This window comes from Dipodomys spectabilis, unplaced genomic scaffold, assembly GCF_019054845.1.
Source record: "Dipodomys spectabilis isolate Male_0828 unplaced genomic scaffold, ASM1905484v1 ptg000337l, whole genome shotgun sequence".
Taxonomy (NCBI): domain Eukaryota; kingdom Metazoa; phylum Chordata; class Mammalia; order Rodentia; family Heteromyidae; genus Dipodomys; species Dipodomys spectabilis.
In genome coordinates, this window is record NW_024871014.1 from 454,780 (window position 1) to 482,500 (window position 27,721).

The 27,721-nt window shown below is 41.2% G+C and overlaps 1 long non-coding RNA gene across 3 annotated transcripts in view; it reads left to right on the forward strand.

Annotated features, from left to right (window-relative positions):
* Positions 1–3,193: 3,193 nt before the first annotated feature.
* Positions 3,194–27,721, forward strand: part of LOC122095155 — a 25,645-nt gene continuing 1,117 nt past the window's right edge. Inside the window, exons 1-4 of one of the 3 annotated variants that reach the window (XR_006145050.1) lie at positions 3,194–3,394; positions 4,868–4,941; positions 20,479–20,553; positions 22,957–22,990. This is a non-coding gene — a long non-coding RNA (uncharacterized LOC122095155). Of the gene's footprint in view, positions 3,395–4,867; positions 4,942–20,478; positions 20,554–22,956; positions 22,991–27,721 lie in introns of those variants that run through there. The other 2 variants (XR_006145049.1, XR_006145051.1) reach the window with 2 other exon arrangements.

Genomic DNA, 27,721 nt, shown 5'->3' on the forward strand with positions numbered 1-27,721 from the left:
TGTCAGCACGCCAGCCTGGGGCATATTGAGCTAACAAGCATTTCTAGCACCTGAGATTGAGCCCCAGGGGTTGACAAAATAAGAACAGATTGACATGCAGATGGTAGTACACAAGTAAATATAGATCTTTATAGAGTGCCAGTGATGTCTATACATTATTCCTGTATATAGACTGCATTCCTACCAATTCTTGGGTATTTATTATGCCTCCATGTAATTAGAATTCTTGTTTTCATCCTTAATGAATTATTAATAAAGCAACAACTGTCCCAAAACTATTGCATCCATGTAATTAATACTATTCTTTGAATGTGTCAAAAATATTCATTAAAATCCATTGGTCACCTAAAATCACTCCATCTAATTGTATAGTAGTATTCAGAAACAACTAATTCAACTTTGCCATTCATAATCTTCCATCGGTAATCCTATGAATAGGAACGAGACTCTTAGTATCTCCCTCCATTGGTAGGGGTCAGGACTGTGCTTCAAACACATGGCCTATGTTGCTGTGTTGGCCTAAGGCTCCCCTGGTGGCCCACCAGCTTTCAGCAATGCCAGGTTACCAACATTTTGCAGCCGTGTCATTCAGTCCCAGAACTGTCACTTTGCAAAGAAAACAAATGTAAAACTGGTAAGTTGTCAGTTTTTATTTTTCTGCGTCGCATTATTTCTTATTGTTTTCCTGTCAGCATTTGAGGCCCAGGAACCCAGGTTTGGCTTTGGGTCCAGTGGTTGCACCCCAGCCTAGAGTGATCAATGCTGAGGCAAAATTGCCACTACCTGAGATCAAGCCCTGTGCTTGAGAAAATAAAAATACATGCATACATACATATTTAAAATATTTTAATATTTAAAATATTATGAGGCTCCTTGGCCTGGAATTCAGGCCATTGTTTTTGCCAGGCCTGGGATTTGAACTCAGGATGTGGGTAAATCTGTAGCACTGTGGGGGATGGAAAGATCACCGGGCTGGAAGACAAGAAAGTCAGGCCTGTTCCCAGGGCCTGAATTCAAATCCTAGCACTTGAAAAAATAATATTCGTATATATTTGAAATACATGATTCATATTTACATACACATGTTTATTGCATATTGCAGTTAGTGTATTCATTTTATTTTGTGTTTTATTTCTTATGTATTTGAGAGTGAGCATGATTACACATATAACATTTTGCATCCTATTACATGAGACAAAGCTTTGCCTATGTATTCTACATCATTCCTGAGACCCAGGACTTTCATCGATACAGAAAACAAGTGGAACAATTGGCTTTTCGAACAGGATTAAGTTTTTGGCAATTCTCTGACTTGAACTCAGGGCCTAGCAGGCCCACTTCATGAATGGTTAAATGTTAGCAAACCAGTCTGATGCAAGTGAAGTTGGCAGGCCAATTTGAGGACCTGAGATCAAGCCCTAGGAATGGCCAATATATAAACAGGTAGATATTTAGATTGCAGTGTGTGTGTGTGTTTGTTTGTGTGTGTGCGTGCATGTGTGTGTGTATTTACATATGTATATGCATCTATAAATATATACAGAGAGAGACAGATAGACATTTATGTAGAATCTAGTGTATAACCCAATATAAAGAGTGTTGTCTGTACCTTATTTTTATATATTCTATTACTACCAATTATTTGGTATAAAATTATGCTTCCAATTATCATGGTAGAAGAATTAACAAAGTATTAATTAATCAATGACCTATATTTATTGCATACAATCTTATACTGGAATGACTAGCTAGTTAGTAATTCAATTAATAAATTTCAAATATTCTATTAATGTTCCTATAGATAGGAATGAGTTTCCTAGGATCTTCAGCTGTGTGTAGGTGGCAGTCCTAGGATCGATCTCAGGGCCTAGGTGTCTGGTTTGGCTCAGGCTTCACTGACAGCCCCTCAGCCATCATCCATGCAAGGTCACATACAATTTTCAAGCCAAGTCATTGAGACTCAGGAGGGTCACAGTGCTAAGGAAACAAAAGTAAAAACTGTTGTGTAACATTTCCTGTAACATTTCCTCCTCCATTTTTGTTGGTTTAATGTATTTTTGCCAGTGCTGGGAGTTGAACTCTGGTCCTAGGATCCCTGGATCATCTGTGGGTGTAATAGTTGCACCACAGCCTAGGGTAATCATGGTTTAAGATACAATAAAATGTTTCCTTGAGCAAAAGGAGCTCAGGGAAAATGTCTAGGCTCACAGTTCAAGCCCAGGACCTGCCACAAAAAAAAGAGCCAGTAACTCCATGTGTCTGTGTATGTATGCATGCATTTGTGTCAGTGAAGATCCAGAGTTGCTATGAAGAACGGCACCCAGCTAGGAAATTTGCTTTGAATAGAATGATTTCATAGCACAGAGTGCTTTCAAGACAATCCATGTTTCGGGGCTCCCTCAGTGTTCCCAGTGTAGCCTAAGGGGTCTCCATACCCCAGGCTGCCGGAGGAAGTCGGCTTCATTGTTGGAACAGGCAGACAAAAAGTTTCACTTCTGTAAAGCTGCATAACAAACAATTCATCCGGGCAAATTAATGAGGATGAATGTGCGCAGGTTCTGAAGGTCAGGAGAAAAAGGCCTGTTTGTACCCCCAAGCTATCACTCTCCCCAGTGGTCTGTTTTGATAGGAAACCTTCATTTGTGCCACCTTCTGTGGCAGGCCAAGTTCCCTGCACTCATGCTGTCTTTGTAAGACTATATTTCCATGTTGAAACAAACTGCTACAATTAATTCAAGAGTCCTTCTGGCAGACAATTAGGGAGCTGAACATAATGGAATGATATATTATTGGCAAAGGTGCCTCCATGTGGTGTGTGTGTGTGTGTGTGTGTGTGTGTGTGTGTGTGTGTGTGCATACACCATTCCTGGTGTTTGAACTCAGGACCTAACTGAAGAGCTAAAGTAATTCCATTTTAACATCAAGCCCCATGAGCTGTGCTGCCCTCAAAGTAACCCCCAAAGAGAGCTGTGCTGCCAAAGAGAAAAATAGTTCTCAGAAAAACCGCAGGTGGCCACCAACCCTGCCCACCTTTAAAGAACAGAACAGTTGCCCAGGTGTTCCAGCTGAAAAAGGGAAGTGTGATCAGGGTGGACATAAACCCCCTGAACTTGTGAACTTGCTTGTGTGGAAACCCCCTAAACTTGTTTGTTTGATACTATAAAAGCTGTGTCAATTTTATGCTTGGGGCCTCTTAGCATCACCAGTTACCAAGTACACATAGGACCAAGCTCCAGCTTGCAATAAATGACTCTTTGCTGTTTGCATTGATCATGGTCTCTGGTGGTCTGAGAGGGGGCGTCTGAAATCTGAGCACTTTATGTGGGAGCTTGTCCGGGATAGCCCCCCCCATAAGCCACACAGATACCTGATCAGCGAGTCGTCCAGCTAGCCGGTAAGAGGGGGTGCAGCTGCTTTATGTTGCGTGTTATGTGTTTGATTTGCAAGTAGGGTTTTAGAGCTGGCAAGAAACGTTGGTAGATGTGCTACAAGGTAGCCAGCAGGCGAGTTGAAGAAATTCCCTGGGACCTTGGGGAAGCCTTCCCCAGTGGAGTCTCGCTTAACTCTGTCGTCTTTTGGACCATGACTTGTCCGGCCTCTGCTACTCTGGGTTAAGGGTAGATTATCCACCTCCCGGGTAGGGACTCATCGGCCTCCGCCATCCTATGGGACAGGAACTCGTCTGGCCTCCACAACCGTGGCTTAGGGGTGGATTCGAGCTCGAGATCAACATGCATGCTCTCTTTGTCTCATTTGTAGTTGCCATTTTAATTCAGCGCCTCTCTTTCTTTCCTTTCCTTGCTCATTTAACTTTCATTTTCGGATCAGCGGGCATCCTGGAGCCCCCCGAATGGGGTGGCCAGACGCTCCTTTCACCTCAGCCGCTCTCCCGTTTTAATATTTTGGAATTTTAGGATGACATCAAAGGTTGACTTATTCTCTAGAAGAGGAGGCAGTGGGGGAAGGGAGAACCTGCAGGATCTAGCAATAACTTTGAAAGGGGCCTGCAGGGAAAACTCTAAGCCAGATGAATCTGCCACTGACCACCAAGTGCCACCAGCAAGATCTTAGCCTCGGGCCTTGGCCCAGAGGGTCTGAGTATGGGGGGGAGACTGTCAGTCTGAGGGGATGGCTTCCAGGGTCTTTTTTCCCTTGCCCCAAGATGACTGAGAATTCTCCTCCACCTTGGAAGGCCTCTGGATCAACATTTGCAGGAATCTAAAAAAAAAAAAGAAAAAAAGAAATCCTCTGGTGGTAAGATGTTGCCCAATTCATGGAGATCTGATTTTGTCTTTGTGGCCACTTGTCTGTCTTGTTTACTTTGGTGTCGTTTCTGTTCTATTTTTGAGGTGGGGAAATTCTGGGTGAGGGTGGCCAGCTCACTCAGCAGTTTCTGAATTCAGCTTGCTGATTGAGAATGGCGCAGTTCTAGTAGGAATGAACTGAGGGCCCATTAGTCCCCAACTCTGCTTTTGGCTGTTGTCTAGTTCTGTTTTAGAATTGGTACCTGTTTTAAGTGTGGATTCTTGGTTTTTGTGTTTATTTATATTTTTGTTATTTATTTGAACATCTCTGAGGAAATAAAAGTTCTAGCCTCTGGCTGGGCTCAGCCACAGACCTGCTAGGCTCGCGTCACTGTGAGGTATGTAAGGTTGCTGGACTAGTCTGGTTCCTTTCAGGTCTTGGGCTGAATTTTCTCCTTGTGGAGGCTGCCTGAGCAGAGAGTGTGGAAGGCTATGTACCTGGTTTGGATTTTTCAGCGAGTCCTGACAATGTAACAATTTGTAAAGTGCTCTTGTCTAAAATTGGATAAAATTCAGGCCAGTTTAGTTTTAGGTGACCCCTTCAACCAGCCCTTCTCCAACAGGTGGGATTCAAAAGATCCGTTGATGAATTGCCTTGCTAAACAAGCGAGCCCTGGGAAAATGAAGCTTAACAAAGGTACTTAGTTTAAAAAAATACTGTCTTAAATTTTTGTTAAAAAAACTTTGAAAAAAATCTATGTAAAACTGATTTTGATTTATGCACGCTTTAAGATCTGTGTGTTTTCTATGTGTTTGTAAACATGTTCAAGATAAAAATTGTCAACATGCTGTAAAAATTGGGTGAATTTAAGTTTAAAATGTAAAAGGTTAAGAGGTTTAGACATTACTAAAAATTTAAAAAACTTTCACATTGTTTTAAATGGCTTTTTAAGGATTCTTTAAGGTAAAAATTAGAAAATCTGTTATTTTAAATTTTAATATTTTTAAATGCTTTGGCAGTTTGGGATTTAGTTCCCTTGGCTAAAATTTCAGGATAAATATTAAAAATTTAAATGGAAAGGTCAATTTAGCACTGTTACAAAACATGACATGTTCTGTCTGTCTAAAACTGTATTTTATTCAAACCTCCCTATCCCCCAAAAAAGGGAAAATTTAGAAGACTACCTAAGATCTATATTTAGGGGTGAGGCTGAATAGGCAGAAGTGTAGTTAAGCTGGTCATGCATGGTGGGACCGACCCAGGGGTGGGGTGCTTCATAGATGGTGGGACTGGCCCTGGGAGGAGTCCACACATGGTAAAAGAGGGCAAGCTGGCACAAACGCAGTTCATCTAACCTTAGAGTCAGATTGGGTGCAGGCACATTCCATAGGAGGGGCTGAGTTGCCCATCTTTGTTCTGTCCCTTTTCCCTGCAGATAGACCCTGAAAACATGATGGTTAAAATGAGTGATGTGATGATCTGATTAGTATTGCTAAAACTGCCCCTTGTATGTGTTAAAATTAAAATTAAAATGGCCTTCAAAAGATGGTTAAAAAGTTTATTTGTATAATGTAACTTGCTTTCAATGATATTCTACAATTAGGATGTTTTTAAAAGTTATAAAGGTGTTAAGCCTAGCTTCTTGGCATAGTAATGGTGATTGTAATTATTTTTTTTCTAGATTATTATTTGTTTTTATTGTGAAAATACTGTACAAAGGGGTTACAATTACATGGGCAAGATAATGAGTATATTTCTTATCAAGCATTGTAGCATCCTCTTTTGTTTCCCCTTCCCATTCCATCCTTCCCCTATCCCCCCATTCAAGCCTCCAATCACCCCCCACAAACTTTACAACCAAAGTTGTAAAGTTCGTTTTCGACATAACGACTTGTACATCTCATTGTTGCAATATTTCCACCTGTATCTCTATTTAAACGATTCGTTTTTTCCCTTACCCTCCACAAATTATACTAACATCAAATACAGTGAAAGCAGGGGTTATACAATGGGGGAGGGACATACAAAGCAACAAAGATATCATCTTATAAATGTGTTAGAAACAATCGCATGAAAGAAAACAGCATTTGAGTACATATTTAGGGTTCATTTCCCTAACATAAATTTATCTGAGCTTTTCTGCTTGATTCAGACATATACTATTTATTGGAAATAAGGAAAACCATGGGACCTATATTTCTTTGGGCCTGGCTTACTTCACTTAATATAATTTTTTCCAAGTCTTTCCATGTACTAACAAATGGGGCAATGTCATTCTTTATGATGGACGCAAAGAATTCCATTGTGTGTGTGTGTGTGTGTGTGTGTGTGTGTGTCGCATTTTCTTGATCCATTCATCTACTGAGGGGCATCAGGGTTGATTCCATATCTTAGCTATGGTAAATAATGCTGCAATAAACATATCGTGCTGGTACCTTTAGTGTGGTCTTGTTTGTGAACATTTGTGTAAATGCCCAAAAGTTGGATTGCTGGGTCATAGGTGAGCTCTATGTGGAGTCTTTTGAGGAACTTCCATACTCCTTTGCAAAGAGGTTGAACAAGTTTACACTCCCACCAACAGTGCAGTAGGGTTTACTTCTGTCCACATCTCCTCCAGCATCTGTTGTTATTAGAGTTTTGATTATAGCCATTCTACCTGGGACGAGGTGGTATCTCAATGTTGTTTTGATTTGCATTTCTTTTATGGCTAGGGAGGTTGAGCATTTCTTAAAGTATGTATTGGCCCTTTTTCATTCCTCTTCAGAGAAGTTTCTCTTTAAGTATTTAGCCCACTTATTTATTGGGCAATTGTTTCTTTGAAGATTTGTTGTTGGGGGATTTAATTTTTTGAGTTCCAGGTATGTTTTAAATATGAGACCCTTGTCCGTTGTTGTATGGCTAGTGAAGATCTTCCCCCAATCCGTGGGCTTTCTATTGATCTTGCAAGCTATGTCCTTTGCCATGCAGAAGCTCTACAATTTCATGTAATCCCATTTTGTCCAACCTTTCTTTAATTTGTTGTCTTTCTGGGTCTCTATTAAGAAAATTTCAGCCTGTGCCAAGGAGACAAAGGGTTTCTCCTATTCCATCCTGTAATGTTTTCAGTGTCTGCTTTGACTCTGATGTCTTTGATCCATTTGGAGTTGATTCTCATGCAGCGTGATATATAAGCATCTAGCTTTAGTTTTCTACAAGTAGTTAACCAAGCCAGCACCATTTACTGAAGAGGCTGTCTTTCTTCCATTCTATTTTTTTAGCCCCTTTATTGAAGATTAAATGGCTATAGGTCTGTAGGTTCATTTCTGGGTTTTCAATTCTATTTCATTGCTTCTGAGGTCTGTTCTTGTGCCAGTAGCAAGCTGTTTTGATTACTATGGTTTTATAGTCGAGTTTGAAATTTGGTATTGATATTCCTCCAGCACTGTTCTTTCTATTGAGGATAGTTTTAGCTATTCGGGTTCTTTTATTGTTCCATATGACTTTTTGGATTGCTTCTTCTATTTCTTTGAAGAATGAGGTGGGAATTTCGATAGGTGTTGCATTGAATTTGTAGATAGCCTTGGGAAGTATTGCCATTTTCACGATGTTGATCTTTCCAATCCAGGAGCATGGGAGGTTTTGCCACTTCTAAGTTCTGTTTTGATTTCCTTTTTCGTTTTTAACGTTTTCATCATTGAGGTCCTTCACTTCTTTGGTTAAGTTAATTCCTAGGTATTTTATTTTTTTGTGGGGCTATTACAAATGGAGTTGCTTTCCTAATTTCAGCAACACTTTACTCATTGTTGGCATACAGAAAAACCATTGATTTTGGGGGGTTAATTTTATACCCTGCTACTTTGCCAAAGTTTTAAATCAACTTGAGTAATTTGGGAGTGGTGTCTATGGGATTCTTTAAATACAAGATCATGTCATCTGCAAAGAGGAAGAGTTTTATTTCTTTTTTCCCTATTTGGATCACCTTTATGTTTGCATCTTGTCTTATTGCTGTAGATAAGAATTCTAATACTAGATTGAAGAGAAGTGGTGATAGTGGACATCCTTGTATTGTTCCTGAGTTAAGCGGAAATGACTTTAGTTTTTCACCATTAAGTATAATGCTGGCTGTAGGTTTGTCATATATAGCCATTATTGTATTGAGGAATGTTCCATGGATTCCTAATTTTTCCAGAACCTTCATCATAAAGGGGTGTTGGATCTTTTCAAATGCTTTTTTTTGCATATATTGAGATAATCATGTGGTTCTTATCCTTGCTCTTGCTTATGTGATGAATTATATTAATTGATTTGCGAATATTGACCCAGCTTTGCATCCCTGAAATGAATCCTGTTTGACCGTGGTGTATGATTTTCTGGATGCGTTGTTTAAGACGACTGGCCAAAATTTTGTTGAGTTTTGCATCAATGTTCATCAAAGTAATGGGTCTACAGTCCTCTCTCTTTAATGAGTCCCTGCCTGGTTTTTGGATGAGGGTTATCATAGCTTCATAGAATGAGTTCAGTAGTGAACTTTCTCTTTCAATTTTATTTAAGAGTTGGAGAAATATTGGTGTCGGCTCTGTTTTGAAGGCCTTGTAGAATTCCACTAAAAAACCATCTGGTCCTGGGCTTTTCTTAGATGGGAAGTCTCTTATTGCTGTTTCTATGTCAATCCTTGATATGCGCCTGTTAAAATGGTTTAACTCATCTTGGTTCATTTTTGGCATGTCAGTATTTGCTAGGAAAAGTCCCATTTCTGCCAAGTTTTCAAACTTATTAGCATAAAATTTTGAGAAGTATTCCCTTATAATGTTCTGTATCTTGGTTGTTTCTTATCTCTGCATTTATTTATTTGGGTGCGTTCTCTTCTTTTTCTGATAAGATTTGCTAAGGGTCTGTCAATTTTATTAATTTTTTTGAAGAATCAACTCTTTGGTTTGTTGATTCTTTCTATATTTTTTGGATTCTAATTCATTTAATTCTGATTTAATTTTAATTATTTCTTTCCATCTACTGGATTGGGGTTTATCTTGCTCCTCTTTGTCAAGAAAGCTCAGATGTCTCATTAAATTGTTGGTTTCAGATCTCTCCAATTTGTTGATGTAGGAACTCAGAGCTATAAACTTGCCCCTGAGTATTGCCTTTGCTGTGACCCAGAGAAGCTGGTAATTTGCATGTTCATTGTTGTTGAATATCATGAACATTTGAATTTCCTTTCTCATCTCTTCCATGACCCACTCGTGAATCAGCAGTGTGTTGTTCAGCCTCCATGTGTTACAGGATTTTCTTTGGTGGCTTTTGGTGTTGAGTTCTAATTTTATTCCCTTGTGGTGTGAGAGAACGCAAGGTATAACTTCAATGTTTCTGAATTTGGACAAGTTTGCTTTGTGGCCTAAAGTGTGGTCTATTTTGGAAAATATTCCTTGTGCTGCTGAGAAAAACGTATATTCTGATGCTGCTGCGTGGAATATTCCATAGATGTCTGTTAAATCTAGTTGATCTATGCAGTTTTTTTTTTTGTGTGTGTGTCTTTTCTTTTTTTTTTTTGGTACTGGGGATCAAACCCAGGACGTTGCACTTGCTAGGCAAGCGCTTTGCCACTGAGCTACATCCCAGCCCAGATCTATGCAGTTTTTTAGATCTCCATTTTCTCTGTTGAGTTTTTCTGAGTTCATCTATCTAGTGGGGAAAGTGGTGTGTTAACGTCCCCAACAATTCAAGTCTTTGGAGATATTGGGATTTGGGGGAAAATAGTGTTTCTTGCATAATTTTGGGTGCTCTGTTGTGTGGTGAATTGTGATTGTAATTCTTGCATTAAGAATAAATTCCATATGATTTTAAAGTTTTAATGTGTATTTGTTTTAAAACAAGCAGCCATGAGACTTCCAGATTTTTCTGTGCATGTGATAGTGTAGAATTGAACCCAAGGCTTCATATATATGAGGCAAACCCTCTACCACTGAGCCCAGGAATGACAAATGTAGAAATACATATGTAGATTGTTACATATATATATATATATGTATGTAAGCACATATATATGTATAAAACAAGACACAGATGTCTGTATATTATCTAATTTTATATACTATATTACTACCAATTATTGATAAGTTATTCCTTCATTTATTTAAATATTACGGTTAAATACATAACAAAGTATTAATTGAAAATTAGTCAATGTACTATAATTATTGTGTATAATTTTATAATATAATCATAAACTAACTACTAATGTAATTATTACTTTACAACATTCCATTCGTATGGATGTATATCAGAATGTGTCTCTTAGGATCTCCTTCCATTCATAGGTGGCAGTCCTGGGATTCGCACCCCAGGCCTAGGTTGTTGGTTTGGGCTATGGCTTCCCTGATAGCCCACCAAACTTCAGCAGTGCAAGGTCATGTACACTATCTGGGCCCTGTCATTTAGACCCAGGATGGTTGCAATGCAAAGGATAAAACAATGTAATACCACCTTCTGGAACTTCCCAGTTTTGTACTTCTCCTTTTTTTCCCCCTCTGCATTTTTTTTCTTTTTTTTCGGTTTAGGGGCCAGAACTCTGGCTCTGGTGTTGTACCTCAACTCTTCAGCTCAAGGCTATCACTCTACCTCTTAAGCCATAGCGCTACTTCTGGCTTTTTTCTGCTTATGTGGTGTTGAGGAATCGAACCCTGGGCTTTATGCATGCAAGGCAATCACTCTATTACTGAGCTTCTTTCCCAGCACTTCTCCTTTTTTGCCAGTCCAAAGATTTGAACACTGGTCGTAGGATCTCAGGATGGGCTGTGTGTCCAGAGGCTGCACCCTAGCCTAGGATGATCGAAGCTGACGCAGAGTTGTCACAAGCTGAGTTCAAGCCCCAGTCCTGGCCAAAAAAATCAAGGCTCTGGCTTGGAATTTGCACCATTTTTCTTGCAGGCCTGGGATTTGAACTCAAGGTCTGGGTAATTCTGTGGCACTGTCGTTGAAGACAAGAATTTCAGCCCAGTTTCCAGGGCCCGAATTCAAGCCCCAGCACTGAAAAAAAAATATTCGTATATGAGATCTATTTACGTACATGGGTTTATTCCATATGATATTTATTACCCTTGTTTTTTATTTTATTTAGTATTATTACATATATAATATTTATTTCATTTATTACATTTTATCACATGGATGTATTTGCATAAGGATTATAGATCATACTGAGACCCAGGACTTTCACAGAGAAGGAAAAACATGTGTCAAAATTGTCTTCTGACTCCACACATAAACTTCTGGCAATGCTGAGATTTTAATTCACAGCTCACAATGCCCAATTCATGAAAGGGTCAGTTGTACTACAAAAGCCTTTGGCAAACTGAGCTGCCAGCCAGTTCTGTGGAACAAGCCATAGTAATGGCTGATAGATATAGATAAAGATGTGGATATAGATATATAGACAGACAGAGAGAGAGAGTGAGAGATAGATAGATAGATAGATAGATAGATAGATAGATAGATAGATAGATAGATAGATGTGTAGTTTGCAATATATATGAGAAAGAAAATGTGAGGATATTAAATTATACATTTTATGAATTATTATTAAATTATGCCTCCATTTAATGAAGTAGCATTAATGTAAAAGTAGTCAGTATTTTTTAATTGGGAGAATCATACAAAAGAGCTAAAATGGAAGACATAATAAAATATTTTTCGTGTGGCATTCTATAAGAGAATCATGAACTAATTGCAAATTTATTTGTTACTTTTATAACAATCCATTAAGCATTCACATGAATAGGAAAGATTTTCTCAAGATCTCCCTCCATTTGTAGGTGGCAGTCCTGGCAATCAAATTCCAGGCCTGGGTAGTTTACTTCGAAATGCAAACCATTAGCATGACACTGTGAAGATTTCAGTTTGTCACAATGAAAAAAAGAACAAGAATAAACGAAAGCCAGGTGTTATTTACTCCTGCCTTTAATCCTAGCTCTTCAGGAATCTGTGAGGTAGAGAATGCCAGTTTGAATTCAGCCTGGACAGGAAGTCCACAGCACTCTTATTCGAAGTTATCAAAGGAATAAAAAATCTCCATGAATGGAGCTGTGGCTCAAGGACAGAACTCTACCCTTGAGCAAAAGGAGCTCAGGCACAGTGCCTAGGCTCCTAATACAACCCCCGGACCTGCCTAAAAAGAAACAAACAAAAAAATCAAGTGACTCCATGTCTCCCCATGTATGTATGGATGTATTTTTATCGGTGAAGGTCCAGAGTCCCTAAGATGAAAGGCACCCAGCTAGGAAATTTGCTTTGAATAGAATGATTTCATAGCAGAGACAGTGCTTTCAAGACAGTGCATGTTCCGGGGCTCCCCTCACTGTTCCCATTGTAGCCTGAGGTTTTCTCGGCACCAGGGACTGCTGAAGGAACTCTGCCTCATTGTTGGAACAGGCAGACAAAAGGCCTCACTCTTGTACAGTTGTGTAACAAGCAACTCCATCAAGGCCGATTAGTGAGGAGGAGTGTGGTTGGACTCTGAAGGCCAGGAGAAAAAGGCCTCTTTGTACCCCAAGCCATCTCTTCTTCCCAGTGCTGTTTTCACAGGAAGCCTTCATTTGTGCCACCTCCCATGGCAGGCCAAGTTCCCCGCACTCATCCTGTCTTTTTGTTAGACTATGTTCCAGTGCTGAAATAACCTGCTACAATTAATTCAAGCGTCCTTATGGTAGACAACAAGGGAGCTGAACCTAATAAAATGCTTCATTAGTTGCAATGGTGTATTCCTAGGTTTCTGGAAGCTTGCTAAATCTAAGCACATGTTTAATATCACAATGCTTCCTGTCATTTAGGGCTGGTGAAGCTCATCAGGTTTTGAAACCTTTGACCTCTCCTAGTTAGGCTCTGGGTGGCTAGGTTGAACACAGGGCCTGGGTGCTGACCATGAGCTCAGAACTGGAGCTCAGTGCTTTAACAGTTGGTTTCACAGCTTCACTTCTGGTATCTGTGTGTGTGTGTGTGTGTGTGTGTGTGTGTGTGTGTGTGTGTGTGTGCATACACTTGTCCTGGAGCTTGAAATCAAGACCTGAACACTGTACCTGAGTTTCTCCAGTACAAGGATAGCACTCTACCACTTAAGCCACACAGGCACTTCAGACTTTTTTCTAGTGATGTGGTACTAAGGAATCAAACCCAGGGATTCATACATGCAAAGCACTCTACCCCTAAGACACATTCCCAGCCCTCAAATTCAGGTTTATTTCTTTCTTCTCTTGGAAGTTGGAGGAATTGATGTCTAGGCCTGGGTGCTGTCCTTGAGCTCTTCAGCTAAAGCCAAGTGATCTATCACTTGAGCTACAGCACCCCGGCAGGTTTTTGGTAGTTCAGTGGAGAGAAACCTTTCAAGGAATTTCCTGCCCAGCCTGGTTTTGGGCTGTGATCATCAGCTCTCAGGCTCCTGAGTAGCTAGGATGACAGGTGCAAATCACTGGCGCCCAGCTTCCATTTCGTGTTTCTAAGTGGTGAATAGGAGATTGTAGTCTCTTAGGACCTTTTGTGTCTGGGATAGTTTGGAACCCAGATCGTCAGGTCTCAGCTTCCTCAGTAGGCAGGATGACAGACCTAAGCTGCAGATCCTAGACTGTAACACTCTGTTGCAAGGGGGTTCTTGGCTCCACGTGATAGGGAGCTAGCGATGAGCCCAACAGGGAAGGGTCAGTGGCTAGGCCCTGAGTTCAAAGTTCATGACTGAGAAAAATAAACCCAAACAATTGTCTGTAGGAGACAACTCACTAGAGTTAGGAAATACATAATTTTGGCCTTGATATGGGGATATATCTGAGCCTCAAATTTCTCATCTGCACAATCATCTTACTTGTGGAACTCTTATAAGAACCAGATGAAAAAAATGCACCGTGTAAAGGACTCAGCACACAACACATCATAAAGGACTCATCAAATAGCTGTATCCCACACACTGTCATTAGAATTAGAGTGCTTTCATCAGTATCACCATTCTTTCAGAATCACATCACAAACCATACAAAGTTCACATCTAATGATTTTGAGGGGTGGGGTTTTTTTGGAGGAGGTGGAGTCAGCCACAGGGATTGTATTGAAAGTTTGGGGGTACTGTCCTACGATCTTTTGCTCAAGGCTAGAGCTCTACCACTTTGAGCCACAGCTCAGAGTTTTGCTGACTTCCTGCCAGGGCTGGACTTTAAACCCATCAGGGTCAGATCTCAGTCCCCGTGTATCTTGGATGACAGGGGTTAATGAGCCGGTGGCATCTGGTTCTGTGGAGCCATTTACCTCTGGCTAAGTCAGGTTAGATGGCAGCTGTCAGCAACAGACTCCTGGCTTGCTCTATGATGAGGTATTTGCAGTGCTATCATTATATAGTTGCAGTAAAAATATTCTATCTTTATTTGGTGCCATTCCTGGGTCTTGAGTAAGAGTCTAGACACAGTCTCTAAGCTTTTATGCTCAAAGCTAGTGCTTTGAGTGGATTATTGTTGTAATTTTTCCTGTGGTATCTCTGATATTATTGATTTGGGTCTCCTCTCTTTTGTTCATTACTCTTGCCAGTGGTCTGTCAGCTTTATTGAGATTTTTTTAAACAGCTTTTTGTTTTATTAATTTTATTAATAATTTTCTTTGTATCTCATTAATTTCAGCTCTTATTTCAGTTATCTTTTTCTGTCTAGCAACTTTAGGTTCAATTTTTCTTGTTCCTCTAGCAGTTTTAGTTGCATCATAACATTGTTTACTTGGTCTATGTTTTCTTTTTTTAATTTTTTAATTTATTTTTATTGTGAAAATACTGTACTGAGGGGTTACAATTACATGGGCAAGATGATGAGTACATTTCTTATCAAGCATTGTAGCCTCCTCCTTTGTTTCCCCTTCACATCCATTACCATCCTCTCCCTGACCCCCAACCAATCCCCCCTGCTCCCCCTCTTCCCCCACCAAAGTTGTAAAGTTAGTTTTCGACATAACGACTTGTATATCTCGTTGTTGCAATGGGTCCACCTGTATCCTTACTTAAATAATTTGTTTTTCCCCTTCCCCTCCAAAAATTATACCGACATCAAATACAGTAAAAGCAGGGGTTATACTGTGGGGGAGGGACATACAAAGCAACAAAGAAATATTCTTATAAATGTGTTAGAAACAATCGCATGAAAGAAAAAAAAACATTTGAATACATATCTTAGGGTTCATTTCCCTAACATCACCTTATCTGACCTTTTCTGCTTGACTCAGACATATACTAGATATTGCAAATAAGGGAAACCATGGGACCTATGTTTCTTTGGGCCTGGCTTAATTCACGTAACATAATTTTTTCCAAGTGTTTCCATTTCCTAACAAATGGAGCAATGTCATTCTTTCTGATGGAGCATAGACTTCCATTGTGTATATATACCACATTTTCTTGATCCATTCATCTACTGAGGGGCATCTGGGTTGGTTCCATATCTTAGCTATGGTAAATAATTCTGCAATAATCATAGTCGTGCTGGTAGCTTTAGTGTGGTCTTGTTTGTGATCATGTGGGTAAACACCCAGAATTGGGATTGCTGGGTCATAGGGGAGCTCTATGTGGAGTCTTTTGAGGAACCTCCATACTACCTTCCAAACTGGTTGAACAAGTTTACACTCCCACCAACAATGAAGTAAGCTTTCCTTCTGTCCACATCCACTCCAGCATCTGTTATTATTATAGTTCTTGATTTTAGCCATTCTAACTGGGGTGAGGTGGTATCTCAATGTTGTTTTGATTTGCATTTCTTTTATGGCTAGGGAGGTTGAGCATTTCTTCATGTGTCTATTGGCCATCCATCTTTCCTCTTCAGAGAAGTTTCTGTTTAAGTCTTTAGCTCACTTATTTATTGGGCAGTTGTTTCTTTGAGGATTTGTTATTGGGGGATTTAATATTTGAGTTCCAAGTATATTTTAAATGTGAGACCCTTGTCCGTTGTATGGCTAGTGAAGTTCTTCTCCCAATCCGTAGGCTTTCTATTGATCTTGATATGCATGCTGAGAGCAATAAATTTGCCCCTCAGGACTCCTTTCACTGGGTCCCATAGGTTTCTTTCTGATGTATTTTCATTGAATTGTAGGAACTTTTTAATTTTTCTTTAATTTCTTCTGTAACCCATGTATTGTTCCAAGAATGTTGTTTAATTTCCATATGTTTAAGTTTTATCTACTTTATGCCTTGTTATTGAGAACCAGTTTGATTCCAGTATGGTCAGATAGAATACAGGGTACTATGTCGATCCTCTTGTATTTGCTTAAATTCCTTGTATGAACTAACAAATGATCTATTTGAGAAAAAGTTAGGGAGTTTGCAAGAATAAGACCCTGCTGGTGGGAATGCCTGTAATTCTAGCTACTCAGGAGGCTCACATCTGAGTATTCAGTTTTAAAGCCATCCCAGGCAAGAATGTTCATGAGGATTTTCTGGGGTAGTTCAGCACCACACCCTGCCTCAAGTCTGTGGCTGTTCACCACCTTTGCCAGCATGGGCTGGGCTGAGCTGCTTATGCAAGCCAGTATGGAGAGATGCTGCACCCCACTGCACGTCTGTAGTTGTTCACAGCCGCTGTCGATGCCACTGCTGCTGCCACAACTGATGCACTGCTTGAGCTGCTGCCACTGCCCCAGGATCAGCTGGGCCACATATGCAAGCCACACACTCCACCACGAGTCAGGTGTTAGACACTGCTCTGCCTCTGGCTTGGCTGGGCCGCTTATGTGGGTCAGTATGGAGAGGCACAAACCACCAGGGGTCTGGAGTTGTTCACTGCAGCTGTCTCCACCTTAGCCACCGCTGCCGCCCTGGGCTGGTCTGGGCTGTTCCTGTGGGCTAGTGCCAAGAGGCATCGTGCCCGGAGTCTTGGTGGTTTGCTGCCACTGCCAGTTTCTGCTGCTGCTGCTCCAGGTTAGGCTAGGCTGTTTAAACCAGCAGGACAGAAGTACCACAGTGTGAGTCTAGGGTCATTCACCACTGCTGAAAGCTGCTGCTGTTCCAGACTGGATTGTGCTGCTTGCACCAACCAGGCAGAGGCGCCGTGCCAGGGCCACTGAGGGAAGTCTTCATGCCGGCTCTGCATTTGAGATTTCTGTTTGTATTCTCTGGGTTGGCACTGTACCTTGGGAGTCTTCTGGGAGCCTTGGGATGCTTGCCTGTGTGTGGTCTTTGGAGCGTCAGAGCCAGGATACTTAAGCAGCCTGGCACGAATCCCCACAACTTAAGCTGCTCAGCACAGAGCCCCATCACCAACAAGGGGTGGGGGAAGGGTCTTCCCACTTTACTGTCTGTGTAGGTTTTTCCCTTTTCTTTTATCACTTCCTATATCTCTCTGAGCAATTGCATTTTTTTGGGGGGGAGGGTGTCACTTGGTGAAACAGAGCATTGAAAGCCAAACACTGTTTTTGGTTGGAGAGAGCTGTGGTGTTTCCCTGCTGTTCCATTGCCATCTTGGCCCCTCCTTGTCAGGTGGAATTTTTCTTAGGCGGCAAGTGGGCCTTGGTTACCAAAGGATAGGTACATAAAAGAATATGTTGTAAAGCCAGCAATTTGTAGTTAGACATTTCTGTTAATATAGCCTTCACAAGATTAGGGAACAAAGCGGGTGGTATATCCTAAAGTATTTCAAAGGGATTAAATTCTTTAACATAATGGTTACATCTTGCTTGAAGAAGAGCAAAGTGAAGGAGACTTACGTAGCCATGGCCAGTCTCTGTATTTAATTTAGTTAAAGTTTCCTTTAAGGTCATACTCATTCTTTCTAGTGCCTTGAACTCTGAGGTCTATATATGGATTGTAACTTCCAATTTATTCCTAGGGCATTAGTTAATAATTGAGAACTTAGGCCATGAGTGCAGTGCCAACTTCGGACCCCACACCTAAGGGTAAGTCAAATCAAGGAATTATTACATGCCTCAGCTCAGCCTGAAAAAGTGTCCACTATTATAATAGATACCAATACCCATACTTTCCAGGCTTTACCTCTGTGAAGTCCACTTGCCCAATTCACCATCTGAGGTTCCTCACATGTGAATTCTTTCCATTTGTTCCAGCTTTTCAGCTTTTACCTGTTGGAAATTACCTATACACATTACAAAGGATTGTCAGGCTGAGGCCCCACTGGTTTTCAGATCAGTCTTAGGCAGTAGCCTCGGGCAATTTACCTTGGTGCAAATATCTACATATAAACTGACAGCTTAAGCCTGTATGAATTTTTCCCAAGTTTAGTTTCAAAATTTGCACACTTATTACCACTGTTTTTGCTTCTTCCTTTAATCTTAAGAACTAGTAGCTCTAGAGACCCCGTTGGTTTTAGAGTGGTCTCTCAAGCTACCTAACCAGCTCAGATGTTTCTCTGTATCTTAGGGTCTCTAGTTTCTTTAACTCCTGTATAGTACTCTGAACCTTGGATACTTCTTCCATTTTATTCTCCTCCTTTTCTCTCAAACTTGCTTTCATGATCCCACTCTCCTTCTCAATGTGCTCCTTAACCTGCAAATGTTTTGGCAGGGTCACATGAGAGTTCCTTTGACTGGCCAACTGCTGTTCCTTCTCACAACCCCTTTGCTTGCTCTTCAGCTCCTTCCTTAAGTTCACAAAGGTGCTATTGAGAGGTAAATTTTCCCACCTCCACCTGTTCCATTGGGACATGATATTTCTGCATTACATTTATGGTGAAGATCTCAGCAGTCTTTTTGGCTTTTTACTCTAGTAGTTTCTCTTTCTAGTTTTCCACTTCACTGTATTTTTGTGACAGATCTTTCAACTGTTTGTTTAGCGCTTCTGTTTTTCTTCCCAATGCTCTTTTCCTTTCCCCGGCATTCTTTATCAGACCATGTGGTCCTTTAACTCTTACTGAAGAGTAACAATCTCTTTCTTGAGCCTGATATTTCCTGTTCACTTTTCTTGGTCTCATCTTCTATGACATAACACTTCCTCGTCTTTCTCTATAACTATTCTTATCTTCTTTCTCTGTTGTTTTGAATATCTGGTGACACTCTTCAAAGCTTATAATCAACATGTACTTCAGGCTAATACATTCTTATATCAGGTCCAGCTCTTTTATTATGTCCACTATTTCTTAATGAAGCATCAGTATCTCTTCTTGGCCTCACTTGTGGTTAGCAAGGATGGTAGCATTGCTGTCTTGTGCTTCTGTTGGCCTCTGACCTGTGGTCCCCTAACTTGCCTCATGCTCACCCAGGCTAATGTACTTGAATTTCATTTAATTCTGACTGTTTTCTAGGTTCCTTTTGAGGATTTTCTTCTCATTTTTGACTCTCACAAGTTCGTAATTTATATCTTCAAAGCTTTTCTTCACGTCAATAATTCTCTGGTTTCTCCAGTGTTCTCTTCTATTTGGTTTTAACCTCTTAGTGGGTTTTGTTTAGCACATATTGGAGATTCAGTATTTTATAAACTGTGTTTTGAGATAGAAGTGTGTGAATTTTTTTCTTTGCCACATTTCTTCTTAATTTTATACAGCTGTTTTTAAATTAAACACAGTTGGAATTCAGAGCCTCAAGCTCCTTTGCATGTTTCTCCAGAGATACAATCACATTTTCCAGGTGTTAATGGGATTACATAACCTGTCATTTTCAATCTTTCTCCCCCTTGGACATTCCTTTTTCCAATGTCCATTTTTCTTGCAATAAGCACACTGATCTAGTCCTGGAGGTTCCCTACTGCCATTTGCAAATGAATTGTACTGTCTTTGCCAAGGGTTTCTTGATCCCTATTCTGGTGCTCCTACCAAAACTCAAACTCCCTTCTTACTCTTTTTTTTTCCAGGGTACCTCTGTTGTCAAACACCCACTGGGCAACCACTTCCAACTCAAAATACACCTTTCCCTCAAAACTTTATAACTTTTGAAGCTTTCTTCTAAGATATGTGGCTAACTAACAAAAGCCATATTTAGGGCTCTTTGATTCTCCAAGGCTTCAAGATCTATAGGCTTATAGGTCCTATAGGCTTCTGGGAGAAGTTTCAGAAAAGCATTAGGGTACTCACTGGGGAACTCTCCCATCTCACTCACCTTTCTGGCTTTCCAGCCTCTGCGGTATCACTGCTAACCAAACCTGGCAATAATTGGTAAGCACCTCCATACCTCAATTGCTGTTAGTCTCAGCTTGGATAAATCTGGGGAAAGACTTGATCCAAATGGTCTGGTTCAATAGTGGAGCTACTGTCCGGTCCAGGGACCACATTCAAGTTACTGAGCAGTATTCACTCCCTTTTCTACCAGGTGAAAATCATCTGTAAAGTTTGCTGGCACTCATCCCAGTTGTGCATGTGTGTGAAAATTACTGTCTCTAATGAGGTAATGAGCCCTGGTTGTTTTTTTTTCTGAAAAGGATGGATTTTGCTGTTTCCAGTAATACAGGTCACTAGTTGTAAAGGGACCATATATTAAAAAGGGGACCTGCCCACCATCTCCTCCATGTTCCCGTCTCAAGGGTAATAAGGGTAACATACCATACTGTACCACCTCAGGATGGTACAAGTAACCAAATTTCGCATGGGAGGACTTAACATTAGAGGTGCTGATGGCAAGGAATAGGAGAAAGAGTACATCAGTGCATCTTCCTCTGAGGGATTCTGTAACCCTGGGGGAGAATATTTTTTGGATATGACAAATTTAGGCCTTGTTCTCCCATCCTGAGAAAAGGAGTAAACCGAGGGTCATACAGGACACAGAACTATCAGCATGCACACACAGAACAATAGCCACAGACACTTAACCCACATGCCCCAAATCTCTCAATGTTGACCTCTATAGGAGGTCCCAGATGACAGAGAGGACATTCCAGATTGCCTCTTGAGGAGGTCGCAGATGACCTCTGGAGGATGTCACATATGTCCTCCTTAGGAAGCCCTAGATGACCTCTCATGGATGTTCCAAATGGCTTCCCAAGGAAGTGTCAGATGACTTCCAAAGGAGGTCCCAGATGTCCTCTCAATGAGGCTGAGATTACCTCACCAGTAGCTCCCAGATGGCCACTCAAGGAGGCCACATATGAACTCCAGAGAAGGTTCAAGATAACCCTCTTGAGAAAGCCACAGATGACATCCTATATGGCTTCTCAAGGAAGTTCCAGATGATGTCCGAAGACAGCCATATATTTCTTATCAAGGTAACCTGAGATGACCTCCAAAAGAAGCTCCAGATGACCTCAGGAGGTGGTCCTAGATTGCCTCTTAAGGAAGCCCCAACCCAGATGCCCCTCAGTAGATGAATGGATCAAGAAAATGTAGTATATATACACAATGGAATTCTATGCCTCCACCAAAAAGAATGACTTTGCCCCATTTGTTAGGAAATGGAAAGACTTGGAAAAAATTATATTAAGTGAAGTAAGCCAGGCCCAAAGAAACTTAGGTCCATGGTTTCCCTTATTTCCCAATCACTACTTTTATAGAGGTCTCAGATGACCTCCTGAGGAAGCCCCAAATGACCTCTGGAGAAAGTCCAAGATGGCCCCAGGAGAAGGCTCCAGATGACCTCCAGGGTAGGTCTCAGATGGCTTCTCAAGGAAGTTGCAGATGTAGTCTTGATGAGGTTCCAGATGGCTTCCCAAGGAAGGGCTACATGACCTCTCAAGGAGGTTCCAGATGGCTTCCCAAAGAAGCCCTGCATGACCTCTCAAGGAGTTCCCAGATGGCTTCCCAAGGAAGCAACAGATGACCTCCAGAGGGGATCCCCAATCAGGCTGGCAAGCTTGCCCACACACCCCTAGAGGACCCTAAATGACTTTTTGTCCATGATTCTCCTCCGGAGACAAACACTTGAGGTAGACTCTCAACCCTGAGTGCTGACACTCTCACCTATGAGGATTTTTCCCTGAGGCCAAGGCCTGATGCCATCCAAATGGATTATCTCGATGGGGGTCTCGAAATATTAAGACCTCTATAGTTCAAGAGAATCCATAGAGACACATTTAATATCATAAGTGTTCTCCTAACCACCAACCCCCAAAATTATGAAATCCAAAACTCCAAACATCAAAGGGCCAGCCTTTTTTACCCTTTCTTTTGTCTTTCCACTACAGAACTATACTTCCTTTGAGGTCTTTCCCTTTCTCCCTTCTACCAGTTCCTTCTTCTCTTCAGGCCTCTTCACTCTCCACAGGCCTGAACTGCTTTGAATGGGTCGTCAATTGCCATCCTTTACCTCCTGCCCTCCCTCAACTTCTTCTCCTCCCAGGTCTTTCTCCTTCTGCTATCAAACCACTTCCTTACAGGACTTTTCCCTTTTTCATTCAACCATTCTCTGTATATATATGTGTGTGTGTGTGTGTGTGTGTGTGTGTATATATGTATATATATAGCCTTCTACACATCTATCAATATATATATAGGGCACTACTGTGGCTTGATCACAGGTCCTTAGAACTTCCGGGCAGCTCAGATTGCCAGAGGCTGGTGTGCTAAGACTGTGACCCCATTTATGGATTAGCCATTGTAGGCCATGAGTTGAAATCCCAGCATCGCCAAAAATTTATTCATGTAGGAAGAAACCACTTTCGACACATTTTTTTCCTGAAAAAAAAATCCTGGGTCTCAGTATGATGTATAATCCATATGCAAATATATACTCGTGATAGGATGTAATAAATGAAATGTTATATGTGTAATAATAATAAATAAATAAGGGTAATAAATGTCATACTTACTAAACCCATGTATGTAAACAGTGATCATATATGAATATTATTTTTTCCAGTGCTGTGGCGTCAATTCAGAGCCTGGGAACTGGTCTGAATTTCTTGTCTTCAAGGACCGAGAGCTTCCCCTTCACCCACAATGCCACAGAGTTACCCAGACCCTGAGTTCAAATCCCATGCCAGCCAGAAAAATTCCAAAAAATTCCAAAAAAATTCCATCCAGGGCTTTATTTTATTATGTTTTTTGGCCAAACATGGGTCTTGAACTCAGGTCTTGGCATCTCTGCCACAGCTGAGCTTGGGATCCTAGGACCCAAGTTCAAATCTTGGCATTAGCAAAAAATAAAAATAAAAAGGAGAAAGATAAAACAGAGAAGTTCAAGAAGGTGGTTTTACATTTTTTTGCTTTGCATTGTGATCATCCTGGGTCTAAATGACAAGGCCCAGAATGTGTACATGATCTTACATGCTGATGTTTGGCTGGCTATTATGATAGCCATAGCCGAAACCTCAACTTAAGCCTGGAGGTCAAATCCTGGGACTGCCACTAATGATTGGTGGGAGATTCTAAGAAACGCATTCCAAAATACATCCATACAAATGTTATAAACGTAACAATTAAATTAGTAGTTAGTGTATGAGTATACTATAAAATTATACACAACAACTACACTACATTGACTAATTTTCAATTAATACTTTATTATGTACTCAACCATGATACTTAAAAATGGAAGGAATAATTTTTCAATAATTGGCAATAATATAATTTATGTAATTTAATAATATACACTCATCTTTCTCTTGTTTTATACATATATATATATTTATACATCTACATATATATGTAGACATATATATATATGCCGATCTACACATTTATCTGTTTATACACATCACTCCTGTGGCTCAGTGCTATAGTGATGGCTAGCACATACAAAGTCCTGGATTCGATTCCTCACTACCACATGCACATAAAAATCCGGAAGTTGTGCTGTCGCTCAAGCAGTCGAGCACTAGCTTTGAGCATAAAATCTTAGGGACTGTGTCTAGAGGCTTACTCAAGACCCAGGACGGGCACCAAAAAAGATTGAATGTTGTGACTGTAACTCTATAAGAATAGGACTTCAAATACCTCATCACAGAGCAAGCTGGGTGTCTGATGCTGACAACTGCAATCTAATCTGAATAGCCAGATGTATACCACTGCAACCAAGCGCCATGGAACGAGATACTGCTGGCTTGTTCACCCCTGTCATCCAAGATACACGGGGGCTGAGACCTGACACTGGTGGGTTTAAAATCCAGCCCTGGCAAGATGTCTGTGAAAATCTGAGCTGTGGCTCAAAATGGTAGAGCTCTAGCCTTGAGCAAAAGATCTTAGGATATTACCCCCAACATTTTAGTGCAATCCCTGTGGGTGACTCCCCCCCCAAAAAAATACCCCTCTAAATGATTAGATGTGAACTTTGTGCAGTTTGTGATGTGTTTCTGAAAGAATGGTGATACTGATGAAAGCACCCTAATACTAATGACAGCTTGTGGGATACAGCTATGTGATGAGTCCTTCCTGGGGTTCTGAGTCCCTCACAGGGTGCTGTGTGCTGAATCCTGCACAGGATATGTGCTGAGTCCTTCACCGAGTTCAGTGTGTTGAGTCCTGCATTGGGTGCTGGATGATGAGTCTTTCACAAGATGCTCTTTGCTGAACCCTGTAAAGAGGGTTATGTGGAGGCAGGCACCGGTGGCTCATGCATGTCATCCTAGCTACTCAGGAGGCTGAGATCTGAGGATCGCAGTTCAAAGCCAGCCCGGGCAGGAAAGTCGGTGAAAACCTTATCTCCAATAAACCACAAGAAAACCGGAAGTGGTGCTGTAACTCAAATGGTAGAACACTAGCCTTGAGCTGAAGAGCTGAGGGACAGAGCTCAGGCCAAAAATTCAAGCCTCACTACAGAATAAAAAAGAGTGTTATATGTCTTGTCCATCAAAGGATGTATTCTTTCATCTTGTCCTTGTAAGAACTCCACAACTGAGATGATTATGCAGACAAGAATATTGACACTCAGATATGTCCCCATGGGAGGGGTAAAATTATGTATTACTGAAGACTAGTGAGTTGTTTCCTGCAGACAATTGTTTTGTTTTGTTTTGTTTTTCTCAGTCATGAACCTTGAACTCAGGGCCTAAGCACTGACACTTACCTCTTGGGCTCATGGATAGCACTTCACCACCTGGAGCCAAGGAACCTCTTGCAACAGAGTGTCACGGCCTAGGGTTCTATAGCACAGGTCTGTCATCCTGCCTTCTCAGGAAGCTGAGATCTGAGGATCTGGGTTCCAAACTATCTCAGACACAAAAGGTTCCATGAGACTATTATATCCAATTCACCACTAAGAAACATGAAGTGATAGCTGGGTGCTTATGGTTCATGCTGATCATCCTACCTACTCAGGAGGATGAGATCTGAGGATCATGGCTCAACGCTAGCCTGGGTAGGAAAGCCCTTGAGACACTTAGCTCCAATGAATCACAAGAAAACCAGGAGTGGCTCTGTGGCTCAAGTGGTAGAGCAACAAGATTTGAGCTGAAGAGCTCAGAGACAGCCCCCAGGGCCAGCTTTCCACTCCTCCAACCGACAATAATAAAAAAAAGATAGATACACACTAACAAACTGAAGTAGAGGGCTGGGAATGTGCCTTAGGGGTAGAGTGCTTTGCATATATGATTTCTCAGGACCACATCACTACGAAAAAGCCTAAAGTGCCTCTGTGGTTCAAGAAGGAGAGGGCAATCCTTGTAGAAGAGAAACTAGGTACAGTGCTCATGTCCTGAGTTCAAGCGCCAGGACTAGAATATGCACACACAAACACACACACACACACACACACACACACACACACACTCACACACACACAGAGAAAGCAGAAGTGAAGCTGTGACACAAAATGGTAAAGCACTAGACTTCTGTTCTGAGCTCATTGCCAGCACCCAGGCCCTGTGTTCAACCCCAAAACCTAGTCATCCAGAGCCCAACTAGGAGAGGTCAAAGGTTTCAAAATCAGAAGAGTTTCACCAGCCATAGATGACTGGAAGCTTTGTGATATACAACATGTGCTTGGATTTCCAAAGCTTCCAGAAAACTAGAAAAGGCATCATAGACCCATCATTGCCCTCCGTGGAACATTTCATTAGGTTCAGTGCCCTAGTTGTCTGCCAGAAAGACTCCTGAATTATATTGAGCACTGTATATGAGCCCTGGAATATAGTCTCACAAAGACAAGATGAGTGCACAGAACTTGGCCTGCCATGGGAGTTGGCACAAATGAAGGCTTCCTGTCAAAAAACAGCACTGGGTAGAGAGATAGCTTGTTGTACAAAGAGGACTTTTTCTCCTGACCTTCAGAGCCCGCCCACACTCCTCCTCACTAATTGGCCCAGATGGAGTTGTTTGATACACAGCTCTACAGGAGTGAGGCCTTTTGTGTGCCTGTCCAGGCAATGAAAGAGACTTCTCCCAGCTGGCCTGGGATGCAGAGAAACCCTCAGGCTACACTGGGAGCAATGAGGGGAGCCCTGGAACATGTAATGTCATAAAAGCAATCTCTGTGCTATGAACTCATTGTATTGAATACAAATTTCCTACCTTGGGTGCCATTTATCATAGCTACTCAGGAGCTTCACTTATAGGAATGTATCTATACATACACAAAAACAGGGAGGTGTGCAGGTTCTTTTTGAGGGGACAGGTCCAAGGGTTGAACTATGAGCCTAGGCCTTGTCTCTGAGCTCCTTTTGCTCAAGGGTAGTGCATTAAGGTGGAGTCACAATCCCACTTCTGGATTTTTCTGTGATCTCTTTGAAATAACAGTGCCATGGACTTTCTTATGCTGGCTGGATTCGAACTCAGATTCTCTACATCTTAGCCTCCTAAGGAGCACGGATTACAGTCAGCAGACACTGGCACCTTCTTTCTTTTCTTCTTTGTTTTATAATCTGGACAATCTGACTTCTTAATAGGGTCATTCCAATGGTTTGGATTTATAAGTCAACTACCCAATGTTCTTTATAGCTACGTTCTCTGAAAAGGATTTTCTCTACTCATCATCCCCTCTAGTCACAGGTTTGAAACCAAAAGTGAGAATTGAGTGTCACAAGATTCATGAGAAAATGTCCACAAGACATACCAGTTCTGTCACTTAGCATTGAGATGCACTTAATTTACTGTCTCAGGGTATGAGGACCGAAAGCTGGAACAATCCTCATACTGTCTGCATTGCTCCTTTTGCCTAGAAAGTGATCTAATAATTATGAGTGTTTTGTGTCTCCAAACTTAAGTATCTAGAACACACTAGAATCATCTTCCTGTTTCCGTTTTTTTCTAGTACCTCTCGAGATTTAGATGAAAGATTTGTGTGGAGTGGCTCCTAGGTGAATCCCTGAGGAAAACCACTTGAATCCTCCTCAGGGGATCATGATTGAAAGCCAGCCCTACCAGGAAAGTCTGTGAGACTCTTGTCTCCAATAAACCACCAGAAAACCAGAAGTGGAGCAGTGTCCTAGAGGGTAGAGATCCAGCTTTGAAAGAGAAGGCCAAATAAGAGATACAGGCCAGATCAGTCAGGAAAGCCTGGGAGGCGCTTTTGTTCAGTGAACGACCTGATGGCTGGCAGTGGAGCTGTGGCATTAGTAGAGCCTCAGCCTTGAGCAAAATAGCTGAGGAAAGTATCACACCCTGAGTTTAAGCCATGGGATGGCCACCAAAAATATTTCAAAAAGCAAAGGCCAAGTTTATGTATTAATATCCTACTTACATGTGTATAC